General features: G+C 33.9%; 1 protein-coding gene across 2 annotated transcripts in view; it reads left to right on the top strand.

Moving 5' to 3' along the window:
* The window catches only part of ATP8B (ATPase phospholipid transporting 8B), a 73,928-nt gene that overhangs the window by 9,662 nt on the left and 48,888 nt on the right, over nt 1–15,378 (top strand). The window lies entirely within an intron of this gene.

Raw genomic sequence — 15,378 nt, 5'->3', positions numbered from 1 at the left:
TGGTTAATTACGCAGCCAGCATATTTCAATTTTTGACAGGTTACCATTATGCGCTGTAAAAGAGTAATTACTCTTTGTTATTTAAATGGCTCTATTTCATTGCGAGACACTTGACATATTCTTCTTTGTGTATAGTTAAGTATGAGAAACTTGATATCGATACACGAGATTCTTGTTCATTAGAATTTTATCGAAGGTGTATTTTTCCAAAATCGAATATCTTTTCGATGAAACTTGCAAACAATCGAAGGAACAACTAATCCATTCGATCGATATACTTTCCTATAAGCCTGTGTTACAATGTAACCATCTGACCTATAAACCATAACTTCCAACCTACGAGGAATCTTATACTTCATATGCCGCTGAACTTGTTAAGAACAATTACCTACACGCACACAGTTTTAGCGATGGAAATGTTACATTAATCACCTTCAAATAGAAGTCAAGTACTGAAGTCAAATATATGGCTTTCTTCAATACTTTTACGAAGCCGTATCAAGAAACACCAAACGCGAACTGTGCTTTATGAATTTGTCGCGATTTTTATTTTTATGATATGATATGGTAGTTGTATCTTTCACCGATAGTTTAATCGAATTAAACATTATTTGCGGCAAAAAGAAATTTCGAAATCGTTTTTCGAATTTTTATATTCTCATCTTGCATTCATTTCAATAAAAGACGCTTGTAATAAAAAGAATCTTTGATATAAAATTAAATCGTGAAATCATCGACGACGGTTCTTTTACACTACCTAACCAAGAACGTTTCGTAGTCCTTTTTTATGATGGAAGAGCACGTACAAAAATATAGAAAAATATCATTTTATTTGCCATAATCGTTTGCCAAACTATTTACTAAAATTATCCCGATGAATGCTTTTTCTACATTTTTTTTGCGTCTTTCTTTTCTTTTATAAAAAACGATGCAGCTATCTCGATTATATAATATTTTCCTCAAGCGTAAGAAATTCTTTATCGACAGAAAATCCTACAAATTATCTAAATGTAGCTGGAAAATGACTGAAAGAGCGTGATGTGATTAATTTTTATGTAGCGAATCAACTGAATGATCGTATTTCATCTGCTGATCTAATGAATATTTAAGTTTAAATAAAACGTTTCGTAACAGATGTACAAAGGGCAAAACAAGAGTCATTTCTTGAGCAAATACGACGATCTGATTGGATGTGGTACGCGACGATAACGTTTGAGAAATAGCAGGAACAAGACGCAATTGACAATATGATTTCCATTTGACACGATCGAATTGCTTGCGAGTAGTTTCCTCGGTCGTGAGAATCATAGGACGAAATGGAGGAAGAGAGAAACACGTTTTATGGTTTAAAGTTTATGCAATTTTAATAGGGTACCGATAGATACCGATCCGTTGAAACATTTAATGTCCGCTGTTCATCGGAATCGGAACTTTACAGGTGCGACGCAATCATGACATAAAGCAAGGTTGAATAGAATAACGAGACATTGTGACGTCCATTTGGACGGCATATAGGACGAGCATAAACGCCTACAAGGACGTTCGTAAAACAAAAATATGAAAATTACCAGTGATCCTATGATTCGACGATTTTCATATGTAACTTTGTTACGAGTTCGATTTTCCACGTAATTTTTTCTTCATCTATAAATAATTTATTATCAAAGCGTTGAATCATCAATCGGTTTGGCATAGACGATCGCAATGCTTCGGGTTACATCTAAATACTAATATTCAGCTATGTTACGAAATGAATTCTCTACGTGAGTTATACGTCGAGTCAAATGTCCTAAACACGACAGTATTTGTTGAATTTTAATCGACTGGTATGGTTGAGTCATATGTTATAATCAATATAGTTTGAATTAGATGTATTTTCGTGTTAAGTGACCTTGGACTATTTAACTGTATAAAATACAAATTTTCTATCGTGATTAAATAGTAAAAATAATTAAATTGTTTTATAATAACAAATGACGCAAGGATACTCCTGTCGAGTGTTAGATTATAATTCTTGATAAAGAAAATATTTTTCACTTTTTCATTCTCTTATCTGTTTTTGTTTTGTTTTTTTTTCCTTCACAACCATACGAAGAATTCGCGAAGCTCAAATATATATTTACCATTTGAATTTCTTCTTACAGTCGAAACAATAGACGTTTCCGAGAAACGTTTTTGGTAAAATGAAATCAATTTATTTGATACAGTTGTTTGTTCGGTTACGCGTATTGTGTGCGCTCTGTAACTAAGTGAAACGTTAGGTATCGCCATTTGTAAACCTTCGAGATAGTGTAACGAGAATTGATTCGAGGGAACAAGTTGACAGTGTTTAATTCTCGCCTCTCTCGTTGCATCTCGTCAAATCGGTTGAACGTCCGACCCTCTTGTTGCCCTCTGAAACGCGGCAAACCAGACACGTTTCGCGTCTTTCTGTAAAATGTTTAAAAATAATGACAGAGGAGCCAGGAAATAAAAGCTCAAAATTACTTGAATTCCACGAATATTCCCGGAGTTTTCCAGATATTTGTCCCGTTGCCATTATTTTGCATATTTGCCATTTGGTATTCGATGCTTTTTTTCCTATGATTTATTTGTAAAATTTTTGAATAGAAGAGATAAATATAAAGATGAAGATAGATGGTCACGATACGTTATAGCTAAGTATAAGAAAATTACAGAAAGCAACAATGAATAAAGTATCTCTCTTATTAAATCATGTTTAATGCTTTGAAGATAAAAATACTTGCTTCTCTTGTAATATCAACTTCCTACGCCTCTTTCTGCCCTTTCGAACATTCTCACACTCGAACTACTCCTGAAATGTCATAATTTTAAACACCAAAATCACAGAGCTGGTATAAATAGCTTCCACGGAATATCGTCGTATCATTAACGCCCTGACGAAACATTTAAAATCGTAATCGACAGAGAAATAAGTGGAAGAAGGTCAAGATAAAATGACGATTTTAAAAAAGGAAAGGAGAGGGGAAAAAGGAAGAACGGGTTTGCGGTTTGACGTAAAACTTGCTGATCTACATCACTCGCAGGCCTGCAAGGAAGTGGCGCGATACTATTATTCTTCTCGGGTTATTTTTACGCTTTCGGATCCAGGAAAATGTATACCTAGCGAGGATCGATCAGGTTCACTTCCTCCTTTTCCATTAACCTACCAACGCCTCCGTGAAAATCGACAGGGAAAACAACGATGTTTAACCGTGCCACGTTCTATGGAACGACAGATTTAAATCCATTAAATTACAAAACACGTCTATCGATAAACTGTTTATGATAATGAGGATCAATGCAAAAGTTATTAGTAATGACCGGTTCTCTCTGTCGTATGTTCGTTCCTTTCTCTTTCTTTTTCCATTTTTCTCTAACGTAGCACACTTGCAACGCAGCACACTGCTCCGCGTTCCTCACAATTTGTTTACAGAAAACCAACTGACATCGTTCGCCCGACTAATTAATTAATGAACTATATTTGCCATGATTTACGTGAGATAGCTGCTCTCGAATACAGATAGAGCATTGCATAATCGCGCGGCTGTGTCGTTTCTACGACACTATTTCCTCACGTTATCCCGTTACTTTTCGGTGCTTGCGTACTAACGATCAGAAGCCATGAGCTAGATTATATCACTGTAACTCGTGTATCAAACGTGTGTTGTTTCGAATCGTACGTGAGTAGCGATAAGACGTCGATAATCGAGACTTTGATTCACAGTTGCATATATAGGTAAACGTATGTATACCCGAGAGAATACATCCGGTTGTTATTTATGCACTTCGGTATTCTGTATGGCTGCTGTGATACCGAAATGCAAGATGTGAATGATTTACTGTCTTCAACTTTTGCAAACAGACTTTTCTCTTGAAAATGGATATAATAAACTGCATATATTTGTGCAGTTGCGGGAGATTTAAAAACGCAGAAATACGCAGAATGAATATAGTGTTGGGAAATTTCAACTAGGTGGTAGGTAGGTCAGTCAGGTTGCAATTGATCGGTTGATATTGCGAACCGTGAACGCTATTAACGCTCAAGGTGCAGGTAGATTTAAAGATGCAGAGTAATGTTATGTTTAGTTGATTTATTTGCACTGTTGTATTACAAGAAGAGTATGATTGTGTAGTGAAGATTGTTTGAAGATTGATTTAAGATCCCTGAAGAAGCCTCGCCTTTTCCTTCTCACCATGGTTTTATGGGGTGGGCATCTATTCCTTCCATTCTTCTCCGGTGTTGCCGAATGATAAACTAGATATTTACTTTAAATCACTTAGGGTGTTAGCCTCTTGATGAGATCCGCATCGTAAAGTTTACAACTTGGGAGGAGGAACTTCGGGCTTTTTCAAAAAGGGCAGATGTGCTGTTCAAGTCATGAACTAAGGGTCACCCAAAATCCCGAACATATAGTATGTAAGATTTTCAAAGTAGAAGTTACAATATTTATGGATTTGTTTAATCCGGATGTCAAAATTGAATTCTAAATATTTTTAAGTGGATAATTGTTCGTTCTTTATGTTTAAATGTAATCTATATATATAGTAAATACATCTGATTGTATTTTATATTGTTAGTACAAATGTATAGATTTTAGTACAATTAAAGACCTTTTATATATATTTATATAGTCCTTTTGCAAAAGTATGCGCTGCAGCGAAGATTTCAAGTTACTGTATCTCCTATACTTACATTTTATATTTTTATTTACTTATATTTTTTATTGCAATTTCCGCGCAATTAATTCTATTCAGAAAAATATCAGATTGCATAAATATTTACAGTTCAGTAATGATATAGCAGTACTAGCAGTGAAACAGTAGATGTGAAAATAGATGGGTTAAATGGAATATTGGTGTTATTGGATGCTATTAAGGAAATTCATTCCTTGTGTTATTGTTATAATAGTTACTACTAATAGTTATTAAATAGTTACTAAACAGCCTGAATATGCTCAGTTCAAAACAATATTTCATACGTACCAATTCAATATGTAATTCTTAATGCTCGTATGTTTACTCGAAATTATATTCGTGTGAACAGTGGGCATTGAACAGCTGTATTTATAGAAAGTAACAGCTAAGATAATCGTATTTATATTATAGATATTATTAAACACAGATTAGTAGTCAGTGATTACAGAAGTATAATAGACAGATATAAATCATGCTTCAACCGAAATCGATTGAAGTTACCAATTAGCTCTCTTTAAAGCACTAAGACGTTACATAAGATCGATCTACTGATTTCTTGCTAGATAAGAAATAAAATTCCTCCTGTAAGTACCCACGTAGGCATGTTGTCCGACCAGCAACCTTCTGCAGAAGGTTGATTGAACATATTTCCGTTACTCTATCCTTATTGGACATTTGGTAAAGTTTATATAAATATGTATCTATTTAACTGATAAATTAATGTACTTAAAGCGATAAATTTTAAAGGTTGATAAAAATGGAGCAAATACAGATTTTTGTACAGATTGCTTACTTCCACGAAAAATAAAATTGGACCAAACGACGCTTTTTTTTTTTTTTTTTTTTTTTTTTTTTTTGAGAAATTAGAAGAGTTAGTTTACTAAGTAATGTGTAGAAATTCATCTCATTCTCAATAATTTTTATTACATCAAAGATTATTTAATTAAATTACATCAAGATAAAAAACATATTCTACATACAAATATTCTTCAACCATCAGTAATAACAAGAGTAAATAATCAACAGGAGTCTAAATTACGTTTGAAACTAAATTGAACATGTAGGATAACATTTTTTTATAAGATACTTTATTTTCGAGAAAAATACATTTGAAAATGTATCACACGTACGCGTGTTCACACCGGACCAATTTGTTAACGTACTTAAACGTTATTTCTTTACAAATGAGGCCTTCGACAGAAAAACATTAGTTTATATTTTTTATTTATTTCCGTATGTATAATAAACTCCTGCTGCTTGTTTTAGCATATCTATATATCTATACTTAGCCAAATTAAAGTCTGTTTGACAAATTTTCAAACTCGACGAAGCGAAAAAATTTGATTCTATATTTTCATTATTCTGTATTGGGATATTATTTCACTACTTAACATAATATTCGTGTTTGTTCGATTTTTATTTCGAACAGGAATTACTATTGCGATGTATGTGAAATATGCCTGGATTGCATTGTATAGTTTCGATGAATGCTGACAAAGTGAATAAAGGTAAGCAGACCCAAGTCGCTTCGCATTCTGATATTAACAAGATATTTCATTAGAACTTTCTTATCTGGCAAATGTATTCGTAGAAAGGAAGAAACCCGATAAATAAAAGAAATCGCTGATTTGTTATCAACGCGTAGATATAGAGTTTCTAATAAAGCAATTTGTCGTCGCTTTTATTCCATAATAATACGGTTATCGAACATATTTACGCTCTTTACATTTACACTTTGACGACCATTAAAGTTTACTGGCTGCCCTTTCCAGCATCTACATTTTGTTAAATATTAACGCGTACGCTGCAGGTGAAAAACGAAACTTTGTTACAGCATTGAAAGATCTGCTATTGCTACATGCTCGTAGAACGCAGTCGTAATATCTATACGGATTATGAATTTTGAATGATGGTAATTATAATTAGACTGCAGATTTCTATGCAAATTCATATTTTTGCATAAAAATATAGAAACTCTGTAGCTGAAGCTCAAAATTGTTTTGCCTTTCGAATATCGTAGGAATACCATTATACTTTGGATATTTTATATACTTTCTCGTATCATGTGCATTCGAGCACTAATTCCGCACTTCTTAATTTTCTATGCTTAAATGCGTAAAAATCTTATAAACCGCCCATAAAAAGGAACTTCATTTTGGATACGTATTTTTCCTGCGAAATTGATTGGAAATGTGGAAATTAATTATTTATATCAAGTATAACGATTTATATCAAGTGCAAAATAATTTTATCACAATATAGTAAATTATAAAACGGTGAAAACAATTATTTCAAATAACGTTCAAATTATTTCAAATAAAAAATACTCAGTTTGAGAATTTTATCTTAGTTACGTCTACATTTGATGAAAAATGAATTATAAACTTACGATTGTATGATTACAAATTTGATTCGACTCGAATGCAGATTATCTTGATATATTCTGATAAATTGAATATAAATTAACGTTATGCGGTTATGTTATCATTATCGTCAGGTTGGAATACATTATGTCGCATATTTCGTGTCGATTGAAAGTAAGAATAGCCTTTCTAGCTGGCTGGAAATATCGATCAATTAAGAGAGAACGTTGCCTACAATTTTATGACACGTAGACGTGTATGGAACGACTTCTAAATATTTAATTTGTAAATAACATTATGTACGTTAATTTTGATAACACGTGTGATATATTGTCTCTGAATGACTTTAACATCTTCAGCAGTGTACTAAATTTAAATTCGTGCTCGCAATTCAAAGTTCCTTAGAATTGTGTACGATCCAAAGTTATACGTTTCGCATTAACTAAATTTTTTCCTGATAGATTAATTATAAGAGAGTTTGTTTCATATCTTTGTGCTCATCTTGTAACTTTTACCAAATACAAACATATTCAAGGTAAAACGTTTTCCTATCTATTAAAAGTTTCATTGAAATTCGTTAATGAATTTTTTATTGTAGTAAATTATAATATACTTATTAACGAAATTTATTTGGTGCTCTTATATGAAGAGCTTTTCATTACTTTTCACTGAAGAGCTTCTTACTACTCAAATGGTTAAAAATACTATTATCGAATAGCAACATTTTCGCGACGAGATGATAACCGTTAAAAATGTCTATCAGAGGTATTATGTACATTTGTTTCTCATCGTCATATGCTGTTGCACTTATAAAATCGTTGAATATACAATACTTTTAGGAATTCTTATCGTTCTATTCTCCTTTCGGGGTCGACTTATCTTATCGGTAAGCGTCGTACTTTCAACGATTCTTCGTAAATATCACGGAGAATCTCTACCTGACGAAAAATACGCTCTATTGTTTACGTATAAAATTGGATGACTTCGATCGTGAACAGATTTTATCTGATTACGTAAATTCAGTTCTTCTTATGTAATTAATTCGTAACGTAATAATAATTAAATGATTCGACAATCGGCAATTAAACATTCTCGGACGTTTGATAAACAACCATAGGTTGCACATACTCCGTAATTTGAAAAATGACGCGTATCTATTGTTTCTGGGTAAGTTGGAGGGATTATGTATCGTTCCGATATCACGTAACGCTCCATTTTCACATTCTTAGCGTAACATTCCTTAATTTAGACACATACATTTAACTGTCGAGCAATTATTGTATCACTATTATGCATTGCAGTAGAGTCGTACTAATTATACTATTTCATACTGATTTCATATAACGATCTTTTGCAGACACTGTTATACGATAGAACTTAATATTATTTAGTAAAACTTTACGTATTTTGCAAGTTATCAGTAGCGTGTACTAATACATTTTTTTACACAACAGTAAAAAAATTTGGTAATAAGGTAAATGGAACTTTCCACGTAACACATATTTTACAAACTGCAAGTCATCGTTGCGAGTCAGCAATAAAGTAATAAACCTTCAATATTTACTCGCTGTTTAATGTTAGCTACATTTGGATTTATAATTACTAAAAAACTTATATTTGTTTATCGTAAGTCTTTCTTCATAAAGCTTTTCATTTGTAAAAGAGAAGATTTACAACTTGCCAATTCACCAATGTTATTAATTTGTAAATTACTATGTAAGATAGCTTTACTTTTTTACCTTTTAATCGAAATTATGCCGTGTAGACTGTTATGAAACGGCGGCTAAATATTTTATGATAAAGAAGGACAAGGATAGCACAAAGAAACTAATTAAGCTTCGGTGTTTTCACTTTTTAAGTTAACAAAGAAGAACATTATATTTTCTTCGTTTAATGACCGTATAACATGCTGACCAATGGCCATCGTGCGCGCGACACTGCTTTTATTTTACAATTTGACGTTGGCGAATCGAATAAAACCTTATGACATCATGTTGATTTTCTTATCAGTCTCTTGCGGTATCCTGTAACAGATTGCAGTGGGAAAATCCTGAGTGGGAGTTCTACACCGCTATATTTACACTAGAATATGATATCGCTTCCCCTCGAAATATTTCGATTCCATGAATTTCTTTCCTGATCGAACGCGATACGGATCGCTTTATTTGCGAGGCAGATTCGTCGTTAATACGAGAATTTACGGGCCCGGGAACGACAATCGCGCGATAGGTAAATGATCGGCGGAAAATAAGAGGATTTACGGTGGCGCGAGATTTAAAAGCTTTGCGTGCGTAGTCCGGTCTGTTCCCCAACGACGCCCCGCGTTCTTTAATTTCGTGCAGTAGTAAACGTCCATTCAAATCAGGCAACCATGCGCTCGTTTCGTACTTTACGCGTATCATTAATCTCTCGCGTTCGGATTGATTGAAAAAACATCTACGCGCGTCTATCCGGCGAATGCGGTTTCGCATAGAGAATAAATAACATTAACTTGCGAAGAGAAATTAATCTAAATATATTGCTTTTCTTTGTAGAATTCTATAGCATAAAACTGATTAATTGTACACTTCTCTAACGTTATAGTAAATATAATGCTATAACGTTTTTATCATATAACATTATATTATGGTATACAGTAAGCTATGTGCTAGAACGAATTGGTTCTCGAATCACGTTCGTTATAGCATCTGTTCGTTGTAGCTTACATTAAAACATACATATTTAGAAGTAACTCGTTCCAGGTCCATAGTTAAGAGCAAGGTACAACGGTTTGAATAATCGTAAAACGTAATCTAAATTAAAAAATAAGTGATGAAAACGATATGAAATTTATTTATTTAATGAAAGTCATGAATTGACGAGGCAAATATGTTTGTCAGCCTTCTTCAACCATCGTTATCTTCCTGTAAACAAATCGCCGTGCCTTTTGACTGTGACATTCGACATTCGTTCGTCCTGGACCGCGTTAGTTTGCACTGTTATTCACGAATTTTTACGCTACTTAGTTGTCTTCTACGCGGTAGATACCCACCGAACGAGAGAAAGGGAGATTCAAACAAATTCGTGTCGTCAATCAGTGTTTACTCTTTACCATAATAATCGGCGGAGTGGCCGATATTTTATCGCGTTTGTTATAACATTTTGATTTTACCTATAAAAATTATTCGTTGTAGCACGCTTTACTGTATATTAAAAAATGTCTCGGTGTAATTAATCAATTATCTCAGATTAACGTAGTGGAAATCGTTTAACTAAATTGGAGAACTGAGATTAATGTGGTGGAGTAAGTTGAAAATTTGGGGATACAAGTTGATTTGTGATTTCTAATCCTTAGAAGAAATATTTGTTTAATCCGATGGTAAATCAATTTACCATATGATCCTGTGTCGTAGCGTGTTTTTTAACTTCAAAAGATACGCTGAATTTTGTTGTAACAATAAAACAGCATCGTATGAAAAATGGCAGTGGACTGACTTACGCCACTATGATTTCCAGTTTGTCGATGTACAATAATAACTGGTGTGCGCTATTTAATAATTTGGTATTACTAATGCTCGTAATGGAAATCTTCTTTAAAAATCTGTTAATTCTATTTAGTAATTCCAGTGAGCAGAGATTTCTGGGAAACTAGGTGCATTTTTCTGCCTTTCTTATCGTCACGACGATAATCTTTTACGACTGTAGGTCTAATAGAGAAACACGGGATGAGGTCACGCTTAGATCGAATAAACAGGGGCTAAGTTAAATGGAACAGTATCTATGATTGCCTGCCGCACCCTTTTCTATCTCCGGCCCTACCCTTTTGGTCACCATAGGGGGCTGCTCCTGTTACAACGATACCCAGTTACGTCTTTGATATTGTCACTCAACGACTCAACCCTTCTCATAGTCTTGTATCGAACTAGACTCGACTTTTCACAGAAACGATTCTCTTACTCGACGTTGACAGCACGCTCGTTTATTAAATTGAGAAATCTAGATAATTTATTTAAAAATGTTACATATATTATTTAGATTCTTGTCGATTGTTCAAGAAAGTGTATTAGATAAGTAAATCTCAATTTTAGGATTAACTGGAGAAAATACGATAAGGGGGGAATTTTCTATAAATAAAATTAATTATTTTGTTAAATTTGTAGAAATTGAATTCGTTATTAAATTAGAAATATAGCTACGTATTAGCCGGCGATAAATACATTAAGAATATTATTAGAAGGAATTCTAATTTATCCAATTAGGTCTAGAAATTAGAATTAAAATAGAGTTAAGTCATCTCAAGGAGTTTATCACTTACGTGTCTGTACTTATGTGAAAACAGTTATAGAAACAGCCAGATAAAGACTTATAGACGAAGATATAGTCTAATTTGATGATAATTTTTTTCTCCTTTATATTCACATACTGTTTACGAGACAGGATGATCAGTAGTTTACAAACATACTTCTTAACGAGCATCTCTTGCACGTAATCTAAAAATTGACCTCTGGAGAATAATGCAGTAATCGTTAAAATCATTTCCTACTTCTACTACTCGTTATTACTAAAATAAATCTGTTACGCTAGTTCGCGGAAAATCTACTGCACGGAAGTATATTTCTCTCGATATGCCGAAAAGTTTCACAATCGTGTGAAAACATTATTCGACGATGAATTAAATCTTGAATCAAACTAATCGACTCGCAAAATTATATTATTTATTACAAGATAATAAGATATTATGCAAATACCAATCGTACACTGTAAAGTGTAAACGAACAAAATTTCTCACAGTATTTTCCGCTTTCTCCAAAATCCGATCGTAACCAGGTCTCTCCTATATCTCTGCAGTACCAAGGTTGCTATCAATAAAGCAACAAACGCGAATTGAAACGCAGCAGCTCATCGAAAACAAGCATCCAGCTGGAACCGGAACCTAGTCGTCTCTAACACCGCAAACTATCCCACTCAGGAACACAATGTCCGTTTCAATAAGGTAGCCGGTATTACCCCATAAACCGTGCAATAGCTACGTTTTAGCTATCTCGTACCAATTTCCATCGCCGTCGAATACGTTCGAGCATACAGGAACGAAAGTAATCGCTGTTTACAGGCGAATAGCCGTGAATATCGGCCAGATTCGTTCGTTTCTTGATCGACGGCTTTAAAACGAGCAATCATCGTTCGACGTAACGTCGTTCGTTTAGTAGGACGTTGTTTTCGATGAGATTTCGACGAGATTAGTCAGACCGTTTGGCGTATCGTCGATCGGCTGATCCCACTCGATACCGTGCCGTTTCATCGACAATCCTCCAACAATTAGCAAGAAAATTAAGGGACAATTTACCGGTGAATCGCGTCGTTAGAGGAGCGTCCGCTTCCATTGGCTCATCGATGATTACGTTCTCTCTCACGTGCCTGGTGTCACAGAGAGACAGTGTCATTTCGCAAGGCCACGCTGTATATTACGAACGTCTAAAAGGGGTAGAGACAGGCCGTCAATTATGCACGCTTGCCCAATGGGTACGTATCTAGGCCTGCTAACGATTTTATTAACCGCTTTACGATACGGAACGTGTTATCGTGTAAAAGTGACATAAACAGAGACGCCAGAATCCCGTCAGCCGTTGATATCTTTGGAACACGTTTGCACCGTTTTTCGCAGGATGATCCAATTGCAAAGGTTCTGTGTATCGTGCACAAGTATTTGGATACTTCAAAATTATTGCGAGTACGATGGCTGACGAAAGGAATAGGACAATTGGCATAGAAACTTTTGACGTGTGTGTTGTGCGCGTTATGTAAAATATTTTGAAATTTTATTGGTATTACGATGTGACACGACCGCCACGATTACACGTTGATAAAATTTCGAATTGATCGGAAGTTACACGACATTTATTGCGGACATATACTTGGTAAAATATTAGAATATAACACGAATAACTATCTTAACTATATAATGAGTGTGAAAGACGATACGCAGTAGCGTAGGTAGACTGATTTAAAGAATGATGTCTAGAAGAGGATCTTGTGAGCCGATTCATTATCCCAGTGCGGAGTGTTCTGGGATTATGCAAATGTTTTCAACAGACATCATGTACAATGATTTGCGAAAACGATCGTTCCTCAGATTATAGTTATTTGTAATTACCGTTGTACTTGGCGCTACGTTTGTACTACAGGATATTACCAAGTATGCGAACTATAATTGGCGCTTTTGCAACTAGTAATTACTTCTGTTTTCTATAATTGGAAATTCGTCGAAGGATAATTGAAATTTGCAAGATGAACTTGAACGAAAATTAGTCGGATGTGATTATTATATTCAAGACTAACGTTGTCTCGTAATATGCAACAAGCTTGATCATTAATGTGCAAAATTCAAGATTGAATTTTGAGACGTTCCAGTTTAACCGACTCAAATCATCCTATCTTAATATTACGCTTTGTTTTTTTAAGTAACATCGCATATTTCCTCGTATTTTACCTAACCTTGCTGTCTTACTTTATTCCACGTTCCAAGACATACATACGTATTGCGGTAGCATTATCATATCTCCCAAGGATTTTGATCGCAAAGTAACAATTCCGAGCTTAAGCGAACAGCTCCGTCGTTGCTACGCGAAGAGACAACGCTTTCTAAAATATTAGGTTGGATCTGAACAGGTTTAGGTGTATCATGTGTTCGTTGTTTCAAATCTACTTAATTTTAAATATTTTTTTTTTTTTACCAAAAATGACGTGATTTAATCAAGGAAAGCGTTTGAAATCTTGGTTCGTGAAAAAAAAGAAACAACATGAATCACTATAGATTTTGTGTTTTTCATGTAAGTTAATTTGTTTCGTGCACGAAGAACACGGTTCGATGGAAATGTGTGATTCCTTTGACCAAATTCGGCATATTTAAGCTTAATAACGAAATACAGATTAAAAAGGTTTCTTGTATCTAATATGTATAGTCGTAACGATTTTTTGAGAATTGCATTTATTTGACGTACTCGGGAAAGCAAGACTTTTACAGATTAATAATAAGTCGATATTTTTGCACTCTGGATATTTCTAAACACTTTATAATAATCCGCGGTTGTTAATCCAAGTTCAGAAATGTATAGTTAAATTTAAAATCAATTCTGTATCAAGTATCTGATAATATGTAGTATTTACAATATCTCATTATGCTAATCAATTTCTCAATATTCAAGAATTCTAATATATGCACATATGTACATGTATGTGTTACAAAGTATTTTGGGTACTTAACATCCATGTTAAAATTTATCAAATCTCCAGGATATTTTGAATATTAAAAACCTTTACTGATATTTTAATGTCGCGAGGTATATTTCACATTTTTAACTTGACCCTGAAAAAATTTCCCCGAAATGTTTAGAATACCGATATTTTTATATGACAAAGTATCTTTTCTTATATCGATCCGATTTGAAGGAAAATTCTCCACTCGACGGCGAGACAAATTTTCAGTGTGGTTTTAAGAAAACTTGACAAAATGTAAAAATTCTGCAAAAAATTCCTTTTAATCTCGAAATATTTCTCGACCTTATTTCTAACCGCTACCAGATAATCGCATTCATATACATATCACGATAGAACATTAGCTGAATATATCTGCTCCAATGAGTAATTAAATTGAAAGCGAAAACGCTTACGCACAATTGAAAGAAACAACGGGGCATTCTCGATTCTCGGGGAATACGATTTCACGGAAGCGATAGAGTTAATTAATTTTCAGCCTCGGCTCATATATATGTTTCTCGACGAATTGTGCGAATAATTATCGATTGCAAAATGAAATATATTTCATCATACGCTTACGCTTCTGAAAATATTACGTATAAAAAGAGTAATGAGAAATTTAAATGAAAGAACAGAAGGAAGATAGAAATTGAAAGAGCGGAAGGTCAAGATAGAATTGCAAGCCAAGGATTTTGCGAACCTGGGCCATTTCTTAGCCGTCAGGCTGAAAATAAAGAATATTATTATCATTACGTATAAAAACAGCGTGCCAAGCAGTTGAACCCTTTCGCAAGCTCTATCATATAAATGAAATATAGTAGCAAAAGGGTTAAGTATTCTTCACATATTTTGATAAGAAATATTTACCTATAAATCTTCGGCAAATAATCTTGTTTTTTATCATCAGTCTACGGCGATCTTCTTTCAATGTGATACAGACGCACGCTATATAATCGAACACTGTCTAACTGGTGATTTTTAGATTTAAATATTCCTTGGTTATTTCAAATTTTGTTGCAATCCTTTTTTAACCTCTTGTCGGATAATTCCACAAAATAGAAAAATATGATTTATACAGGCTGGT

This window comes from Bombus vancouverensis, chromosome 2, assembly GCF_051014615.1.
Source record: "Bombus vancouverensis nearcticus chromosome 2, iyBomVanc1_principal, whole genome shotgun sequence".
Taxonomy (NCBI): domain Eukaryota; kingdom Metazoa; phylum Arthropoda; class Insecta; order Hymenoptera; family Apidae; genus Bombus; species Bombus vancouverensis.
The sequence above is the reverse complement of the archived record's forward strand: the minus strand, read 5'-3'. Positions and strand labels throughout refer to the sequence as shown.